Here is a 10,890-nt window from a genome sequence, read left to right on the forward strand (position 1 = left end):
TGTTGGCATGGATGCGGAGAGATAGTAATGCTTATATGAGGGCTGTCTGGAAAGTATCCAGCCATGGATACAATGGATACACAGATACAATGACTGGAAACTTTTTGGACAGTCCTCATAAACTGCTGGTGGGACTGAAAATTAGTACAACCCTTATGGAAAATAGTATGAACATTCCTAAAAGAACTAAAATTAGACCTACCATTTGATCCAGCAATCCCACTATAGGGTATCTACCCAAAGGAAAAGAAGACTTATCATCAAAAAGACACCTGCACTCCAATGTTTATTGCAGCACAATTCACAATTGCAAAGATGTGGAATCAACCCAAGTGCCCATAAATTCATGAATGGATGAATATAATAAAATGTAGTATATGTATACCACGGAGTACTACTCAGTCATAAAAAAGATGAATTAATACCTTTTGCAACAATCGGGATGGAAGTGAAGACCATTTTCCTAAGTGAAGTATCTCAAGAATTGAAAAACAAACACCGTATGTACTCACTATTAAATTGGAACTAACCGATGAGCACACATGTGCACAGAGGAAAGTATAATGCAGTGGAAATCAGTGGGGGGGAAGGGGGAGGAGGGGAGGGCCAAAAACCTACCTAAAGGGTACAGTGAACACTATTTGGGTGATGGGCACACCTATAGCTGGAATTCAAGCATTACAAAAGTGATCCATGTAACCTAAAACATTTGTACCCCTTAATATTTTGAAATTAAAAAAAAAATGACTGATCTATTGTCCCAACTGGTAAGAGACAACCACTGTACCCCAAGTAGTCTGAGCCCAGCTCCCCCCACCCCCTTATCCACTACGTAGCATAGCATTACTCCAGCATGAGGGAAAATCACAAACTTATTAGGTCACCTTTTTCTCAAAGAGCCCAGGAACCCTCCCTGGGCAAGGCCAAGAATGACCAGCCCCCAGGTTTGGTGCTGATGGAGGCAGCTTTGGTGCTGATGGAGGCAGCTCCCACAGTAGCTTTGAGAGCAGCTTTAGTCACCAGCCAGCCAGAGGCAAGGGGGCACCCACCTCCAATAACATCTCAAGTGTGATTAAGTCAGCAGTGTCTAATGTGTCCACTAGATTTGCATCATGCCTTCTGAGCCTGACCAGCCATTCATCTGGAACAAACTTTGCAGGACTGGGCAACCAACTAATTAATTGCTGCATCAATAAACCACGATTTGACCATCTCATGATGAATTACATTGTTTAAAAGAACTTAACAGCTGTATTAGAGAAAGAAACAAGGGAAATCAATATTGCAGTATTTCCCCTGCCAAAGAGTCAGCAATTCTCACTGACTAGAGGTTAGTGGCAGGGAGTGCACTTATTTGCAGAGCAGAGATGATGTTTCTCTCTGGCAAGGCAGTAGTTAATATGTAGGCTTTTAAAACAAGAAAAGCAGAACACTGGAACCCCGGAAGCAGTAGACAATGGTTGGCACAAAATTCAGATCCCAGAGTTTGTGAGACTTGTGTTCAAACATCAGGTGTTCCATTTCCTAGCCATGGATTTGGGCAAGCTGTCTAACCTGGGCCTCAATTTCTCTCATCTGCAAAATGGGGATAATAATAAAATGATTATTTTAGTATTGTGAGGGGGATTAAATTAGATAAAATGGAGTAACATTGTAGTGCTTGCTAAGTAGGTGCTCGATAAATATTTGCTATTATTCATGGAACATTTTCCTCTTGTTAAGATGTTTTCAGAAGCAGAAGCATCATTCTCATCCTCCTCCATGACAAGAGACATCATCAGGGTTTAAAAGAATATTTTTTAAATTAGCATATGTCAGAATGGACTTTTTTGATGTACAGTTCTATGAATTTTACCGCATGTGTACATTTGTGTAACTATCCTCATAATCGGTATACAGAATAATTCCATCACCTGCCCCAAATCCTCTCATGCTACTCTTTTCACTCACAACCCACTTTCTCTCTCTGTCTCACCCCTAGCAACGCTGAGCTGTTCTCATCCCTGCAGCTCTGTCTTTTAGAGAATGTCCTATAAATGGGATCATATAGTATGTAGCATTCTGAAACTGGCTTATTCCGTGTACTGGTAGTTTGCTTCTTCCTATTGCTAAGTAGTATCCCAGAGTGTGATGTAGCACACATTTTATCTGTTCATTCACTGAAGGGCGTTGGGGTTGTTCAGCTTTTGGAGGTTATTAAACTGCAATAAATGTTCATGTACAGGTTTTCGTGTGGACATGTTTTCATTTCTCTAGGGTAAGTATTCAGGAGTGAGAACTCTGGGTCCTATACTAAGGATATGTTCAAATTCATTAAAAACTGCCAAATTGTTTTCCAGAGTGGCTGTATCATTCCCATTTATGGCAGCGAAGTATGACGATTCTGATTAGTTTGCCTGCTGCATCCTGTTCTTGCTAGTGGCAGTATTTTCTACTTTAATCATCTAAATGCGTGTTGAGTAGCACCTCATTGTGGTTTTAAGTTGAATTTCTCTAAAGGCTAACGGTGTTGAACATCTCATGGGTTTATTTGTCTTCCATCTACTTCTGTGGCAAAGCGCCTGCTGAAGTTTTTTTTTTTTTTTTTTTTGCCTATTTTGTAACTTGGTTGTTTTCTGACAGTTGAGTTTGAGAGTTCTTTATATGGATTCTGGATACAAGTCCTCGGTTGGATATGTGATTTGCAGGCATTTTCACCCAGTCTGTAATTTGTCTTTTCATTTTTGTAACAGCATCTTTCACAGAGGAGAAGCTTTAAATTTTGATAAAGTCCAATTTACACATTTGTCTCTTGTGGAGTGTGCTTTAGTGTCATGTCTAATAATTCTTTGTCTAACCCTAGGTCACGAAGATCTTCTCTTACATTTTCCTCTAAAAGTTTTATAGTTTAGCTTTTTACATCTAGATCTATAATCTACTTTGAGTTAACGTTTTGTATAAAATGTGACACGTTGATCGAGGATCTTTTTTTGCATATGGATGTCCAATTGTTTCAACATCATTTATTGGGAAAAAATATCTTTCTCCTGTGAATTGCCTTTGCACTTTTCCAAAAATCAATTGGATACATTTATCTGGGTCTGTTTCTGGACTCTCTATTCTCTTCCATTGATCTATTTATGTTGATCCCTTTGCCAATCCTATACTGTATTGATTATTGTAATTTTTATAGTGCATCTTAAAACTGAGTGGTATGGTACCTCTAATTTTATTCTTTGTTTTCAACTATTTTGGCTATTCTAGATCCTTTGAATTTCCAACCAAATTTTAGAATTTGGGTTGAGAGATTATTTTTTTGGAAGGCTTTCAACTATGGATTCAATTTCTTTTATAAATCTAAGTTTATTGGGGTTATCTATTTCATCTTGGTGAATCTGGTAGTTTATACTTTTCGAGGAATGGATCCATTTCATCTAAGTGCTCAAATAAATGTTTCTAGAGTTGTTTGCAGGGTTTCTTTATTAGTCTTTTATTATCTGAAGTGCTTGTAGTGTTATCCATTTATTCATTCCTAACATTGGTAATTTGTGTCTTCTCACATTTTTCTTTCCCAGGCTTGTTAGAGGTTTATCAAATGCACCGATCTTTTCAAAGAACCAATAGCTTTTGGTTTTGTTGATTTTCTGTATTGCTTTTCTGTCTCTAGTCAATTGATTACTGCTTTTCTCTTAATCAGTTCTTTGCTGAAAACAAATATAATAATATTGTTCTGTTTGCTTTGGGGTTTTTTGCTCATTATTTTCAGATTTCTTAAAGTGGAGGCTCAGCGTGTTGATTTGAGACTTTTCTTCTTTTCTAATGCAAGCATCTAATGCCATAGATTTCTTTCTAAGCACTCTTTCATTTCCATCCCACAAATGCTAATTTGTTGTATTTTATTTGCATTCAATTCCAGGTATTTTAAAATTTTCCTCAAGATTTCTTTTTTGATCAAGGGATTATTTAGAAGTGTGTTGTTTAATAGCCAAGTGTTTGGAGATTTTTCCGTTATGTTTCTGTTATTGATTTCTAGTCAAATTATATTATGGGCAGATACATACTTTGTCTAGTTTCAATTTTTTTTTTAATTTTTTAAGCTTTGTTTTATGGCCTAAGATATAATGTATCTTGGTGAATATTGTGTGTACACTTGAGAAGCGTATTGTGCTGTTCTTGAGTGAACTGTTCTATAAAGGTCAATTGGATCTAGTTTTTTTAACGGTATTGTTCAGTTCTTCTATACCTGTTTCGATCTTCTATCTGCATGTTCCATTTATTGTTGAGAGAAGTATTGAAATATCTAACTATAATTATGGATTTTCCTATTTCTCCTTTCTATTCTGTGAGCTTGTGCTTTATGTATTTTGAAGCTTTATTGTTAGGTGCATACACATTTAGTATTGTTGAGGATAATTGACCTTTTATCATTATGTATTATCTGTTGTTATTTTTGATAGTTTTCTTTGCTCTGAAGTCTACTCTATATTAATATTGTCATCCAAGTTTTCTCTTTTTTTGTTTACATGGTATAACTTTTTTATTCCTTATACTTTTAACTTACCTATATTATCATATTTGAAACTTTATTATTTATTTGAAGTCAATTTTTTGTAGACAGCATATAATTGGATTATTATTTTTAAAATAGAGACAGGGTCTTGCTCTGTCACCCAACCTGGAGTGCAGTGGCATAATCACAGCTCACTACAGCCTCAAACTCCTGGACTCAAGCAATCCTCCTGCCTCAGCCTCCTCAGTAGTCGGGACTACAGACACATGCCACCGTGCCTGGCTATTTCTTGTTGTTGTTGTTTGTTTTTAGAGACAGGGTCTCTCTGTGTTGCCCAGGCTGGTCTCAAATTCCTGGCCTCAAGCAATCCTCCTGCCTCAGTCTCCCAAGTATCTGAGATTACAGGTATGAGCACCTGATGGATCATGATATTTAATCCATCCTCACAGTCACTGCTTTTAATTGGTGTATTAGACCATTTATACCAGTCGCAATTATTGATGTGTTTGGAAATAGGTGTACCACTTTATTATTTGTTTTCTGTTTATTCCCACTGTTTTTTTGAACCTTTGTTCCCCCCTTGTCTGCTTTATTTTGTGTCATTTGAACATTTTTTAGCATCTCATTTTAGTTTATCTATCGTGGCATTTACTGTATCTCTTCATATAGTTTTCTTTTTGTAGTGGTTGCTTTAAAAATACTTAACTTTTCACAGTCTATTTATAGTCAGTATTTTACCACTTCAAATGGAATATAAAAATATTACCACCCTGTGGATCTTTTTGTCTTCCTTTATGATGGTGTTGTCTCATACATTATATCTACATACTTTAAAAATCCTGCTAGGCAATGTTACTATATTTTCTTTCAACAGTTTCATCTATTCTTAAAAATCCAAGAGAAGAAGAATAGTCTATTATATTTGCCCAGATATTTACCATTTCTGTTGCTCTTCTTTCCTCACCGATGCTCCAAATTTCTTTCTGCTACTGTTTTCCTTTTGCCTAAAGAATTTCCTTAAGCGTTTCTTTTAGAGCACATGCTGACAAGAAATTCTCTTACTTTTCCTTCATATCAGAATGTATATACTTTACCTTAGTTTCTGAAGGATATTTCCCCTGTGTATCAAATTCTGTGTTGACAGTTCTTTTCTTCCACATTAAAAATATTGTTCCACTTCATTTTGGCTTCCGTGGTTTCTGATGAGAAATTCATAGTCACCCACATTGTTATTTCCTTCAAAGAACACGCTTTCCTCCTCTCCTTTGGTTGCTTTCAATATTTTTCTTTGTCTTTAATTTTCTGAAGTTTGATTGTGATATATCTAGGCATGAAGTTTTGGAGTTTATTCCATTTGGGGTTCACCAAGCTTCTGTAGGTTTATGGGATTTTTTTCTCTCCAAACTTGGGAATTTTTTATCAATTATTAATAGAATTTTTTTTCTGCTCTACACTGTTTCTTCCGTTCATCGTGACATAAATTTTATGCCTCAGTATCATCTCTGAGACTGCATTCAGTTTCTGAAAGTCTTTTGTTTCTCGTTCAGCTTGGATACTTTCTACCAATATCAAAGTTTGCTGACTCTTCTCTCTGGTATTTAATTCTGCTATGGTATTGTCCTAGTACGTTTTGATTTTTGTTGTATTTTTCAAATCTAAAATTTCCACTTAATTCTTTATATCTTCTATTTCTTTGCTAAAATTTTTAATAATTTTATCATTTCAAGAGTATTTGCCTGTTGGAGCATTTTTTTGTCCTCAGTGTTTTAGTCTCTTTTCCAGATAATTCTGACATCTGTGTCATCTTGGATTTGGCATCTGTTAGATTTTTTTTCCCCACACAAGTTGAGTTTTTCTGATTCTTCATATGCTGAGTACTTTTAGGTTATCTTCTCATACTATATTATGAGATTCTGGATGCTGTTTAAGTCCTATTGAGAATGTTGGTATTTTCTTGTTACTGGGGACTTGACCCTGTGGGGTTAGAGCAGGAGTGTTCCTCTCGCCCTTTTCTGGGTTGCAGTTTCAAGGTCATCTCCACGCTCAAAGGCTTTGCAGTGCTATTTGGACTTGGCTCTTTCACGAACCACTCATTAGTCAGCCTGGGACCTGGCCAGTGTCTATTTCTTAGCTCTGTTCTCAACGTCCTTGATATTTTGTAAAGAGCCAGACCCCCATATGCGCAGCTGGGGGTGAGCCCAGAGGTTTGTGAACAACACTATGAGGCATTGTCTTGAGCTCCTCCCTGTGCATGGTCTTCCCGGTACTTTTTGATTCCCTGGTTCTCCTCTTCTTCGTCCTCTAGCCAGAGAGCTGGGCTTACTTTCCTCACTTTGCTGTGCATTACCAGGAATATGCTCGTGTTTGGGGCCAAGTAGTATGAGGACAGAGGGAAAAATAGCAAGAGAGAGTTTCTCTCTCTCAGATCTTTAGAACCCTCGTGGCTGCTGCTCTCACCAGGATAACCTTGTCCTATTCCTTGAGGCTGAATTAAAGGATTCCTTCTGGAGCTCTCTGTCTCCACTGACACCCACTTCTTGGTTTTGATGTTATGTTCAGTCCAGGATACAGGATACCAGAGGGAAAAAATGCTATGCTAAACTTACTGATGATTCCAGGCACTTCAAAGTATGGTCTTTCTCCCAATCAATTTTAACTTTTCAGACTTCTCAAATAGCTGATCCTTACAATATGCCTGGGTTTATAGCTCTGTTCAGCAGGAGAGGCAGGGTGTTCTGAACTCATTCCATTTTACCCAGAATTGTAATGAACTGGCTGGTTTCTGGCATCATCCTTATAATGGGTATAATGGATTTCGGACTAGGAATAATGAAAGGTTTGTTCATTAAAGTCAGGGTAACTCAAGTTTGAAACCTGGGTTTTACCTTATAGATTTGCCCCCAAACCTGAAAAATAAGTATTATTCCCTTTTATGAGGACTTACATAAATTAAATTCCCCAAGAGCACACAACTGGTAATTAGCACGTGCAGGATTTGAACCCAGTTTGTACTAGCTCTAGGCCCATTATTCTTCCGGTACCATGTGCTGATTTCATAGAATCATTTTATTACCTGCAAGCGTAAAGCTTATGCTTCCCTTTCTCAGATAATGGTGATTGATGGCAGCCCTTAAACCCTGGAATTGGATCATCAAGTCCCAGTAGGATTTTGTTCAATAAAACAATAACAATCTAAGACAATTCATTGCTTTCTAAGACTTTGTTCTTTCACCGCAATTTGTGAGGGGGATGACCACTTCTCTGGCTTACTGTCTTGTCCTTCGAAAACACAGCTGCCTGAAAAGCCTGACCCCTCACTCCAATTTTGCAGATAACTATTTTGAAAAAGAGACAGAGCTGAGGTTTCCCGTGTCAAATGCAGGTAACATGAAAAAGCAATTCATTCTGAACCTGTGAGAATGAGGGACATGCTGCTAACAGCTGAGGCCCATGGAGAGGTGCAGTAATTACTGTACCTATCCCCCTAAAAGATAGCTGCCCAATAGTTGGTTGGAACCAAAGGGCCTGATAAATATTGGTCATTTTTAGAAGGAAAAATTGTTAACTCACCCAAACACCTTCATGTCCCTTTGGGATATCTCAGTTAGTTGATGCCTTTTCATCTGATGTCAAGAAAGCCCTAATGTATTCAGATTATAGAGAAAAGGGTGAATAAGATGATTAAGGGGAGAAGATGGAAAGCGTTAATGTTCTTACAGAGGATGCTGTGCTCTGAAGTCTATAACTGTCAATAATTTTTAAAATCCCAAGTGCAAAGGCTAGAGCACTAAAATTGAACTCAGGAGCCTATCAGGTTTCTTTTAGTTGGTAGTGTCAGAAAACATCTCAAATGGGTTAAAGAAAGGAACAAAAATGTATTGGCTTAACAAATATGTTGGCCTATGTCTCCTCGAATTGTAGGAGTTGTACTAGCTTCAGGTGTGGCTTGATCAAGCACTCAGTAATAGCTCTTGGCTTCCATCTTAGCTCCTCAGTTAGCCACTCTAGCAGAAAGATAACACTTCTTTCTCAACAATCCCAGAAAAAGCTTTAAGGCAGATTCTTACTGACTCTTACTGAGACAACTTTGATTATATGTCTATTGTTAACTATCCCTGTGGTCATGAAGATGCATTTCTCTGCCTGGCCGTGCCTGGATCATTTAGACATTTCTTTAGCTCCCTAGGAGAGACCAACTCAACCTGAATCACAAGGGCTAAGATGAGAGAAGAGATGTCATCTAAAGGAAAATTGAGATCTTATTGCTAATTAAATGGAGAGGGGAATGAATGTTAGTTAGGAAAAGAAAAGAAAATAGAAAGCAAGAAAGCAAAGAAGCAAGAAAGAAAGAAGAAAGAAGAAAAATGTGGGCTCTATCTTTTGGGCAGTACTAGCTCTACCACTTACTAGTTCTGTGACCTTAAGCAAACTCTTTTCTTTCTCTTACCTTCTGTTTTATCATATACCAAAATGAAGGATGTGGACAATATGTTTACGATCCTTTCCAGTTCTAAATATTCTTTGATTACGGATCATGCACACACAGATACTCCTCAAGTCTCATATCTCAAACACCCAGAGCTTAAAGGAGATAGTTTTAGGAAAAATGCAAGGAAAGTCTTTTTCATGGAATTTATTGTTTGAAGAACATGGACCCACTGAGGCTTGAGCTCCGGATTACTGACACGTGCCACACTGTTTTGCATGGGCCTCCGGGCCTGGTGTGAACAATGGGAATAACAACAATACCTACCTTGGAGTGTCATGATGAAGAGTATGGCAGGCAGAATTCTAAGACGGCCCCATGGCCCCCACCCGCTGACATCCACACCCTGGAGTGAGGAGGAACCTGTGACCTGCTTCTAGCCAACGCGAGACGGCAAAGATGAGAAATAATCACTCCTGTGATTATGTTACCGTGTACCAAACTCCATCGTAGCCCACTGGAGCTAGAGACTGTCTTGTTCACCTTAAAGAATTAAGCTGTCCTGTTAAGAGAGGAACAATTGTAGAGATTTGAGTCTGCAAAAAAAAACAGGTCTCCCAGTCCTACAACTACAAACGGCCTGAAAAAGGAATTTGGAAGTGGATTCTTCCCCAGAGTTTTAGTCGGTTTTCTGTTGCTTATAACAGAATGCCCGAAACTGGGTAATTTATAAGAAATGAAATTTATTTCTGAAGATCCTGGAGGCTGGGATGTCCAAGGTTGGAGGGGCACATCTGATGACATGGTGGGGACTCTCTGCAGAGTTACAAGGTGGTGTGGGGCATCCCATGGCAAGGGGCTGAGGGTGCTCGCTCAGGTCTCTCTTCCTTGTCTTACAAAGCCACCAGTCCCACCCCCATGATAACCCATTAATCAATTAACCCACTAATCCATTAGTCCATGGTTAATCCATTCGTAAGAGATCAGCCATCTTAAAGGCCCCACCTTTCGGTACTGTCACCTTGGGGCTTAAGTTTCAACATCAGTTTTGGGAGGGACAAATATTCAAACCATGGCTCTCAGTCAGTCCTCCAAACAGGAACGCAGCCTGGCCGATATCTTGAGTGTGGCCTCACGAAATCCTGAACAGGAGAACTGCTACGCCTGAAATGCCGACCCATGGAAAATGGGATGTAGTACGTGTTTGTTGTTTTAAGCTACTAAGTTTGTGGTAATTTGTTATACAGCAGTAGAAAATTACAATACAAGGCGTAAGTGAGGGAATGCATGTAAAATGCATAAATTTAGCAAGGTGCCTGGCTGAGTGTTCAATATTAGCTATTCTCCATATTATTATATAATGAAAGAGTTTGGCATTGTAGACTCAAGACAGTATAGGGCTATGAATGTCTCTGTGTCCTTCAGAGATAGCCTTCTGCGGGCCAGATGGACCCCAATCTGGGGCCATGCTTCCTTACAACAAGTGCTGTCTTTGCAGACGTCTATACAGCCAAATGATGAGCAAGCTCATGAGCCATGTATTTGAAATACAATTTATCATCATCTGATTTCAGCAGAAACTGGTTTAGTGTTACGGAACCTGATCCCGAGTATTAGTATTGGAAAGGCACTGTGCTTGCACAATAATGAGATGAGACTGGGGAAGGAGGAACAGGTGTTTCAGACAACCCATTTTAAAAAATCTAAAATTAGGTTCACCTAGGCTTTGAAAGCTAAAAGAAAATAACATTCATTGAGCACCCGCCAGATGGTCTCAAGTGTGTTGTTGCCTTTAATCAGAATAGTCTACGTGGAAGAAATTATCCTCTTTATTTTACAAGTGAAGAAGGTGAGGTTAAGGTAGAGTTAAAGAAGGTGAGCTTGGCCGGGCGCGGTGGCTCACGCCTGTAATCCTAGCACTCTGGGAGGCCGAGGCGGGTGGATTGTTTGAGCTCAGGAGTTCGAGACCAGCCTG

The sequence above is a fragment of the Propithecus coquereli genome, unplaced genomic scaffold (genome assembly GCF_000956105.1).
Source record: "Propithecus coquereli isolate 6110/MARCELLA unplaced genomic scaffold, Pcoq_1.0 Scaffold27, whole genome shotgun sequence".
Classification (NCBI taxonomy): Eukaryota; Metazoa; Chordata; class Mammalia; order Primates; family Indriidae; genus Propithecus; species Propithecus coquereli.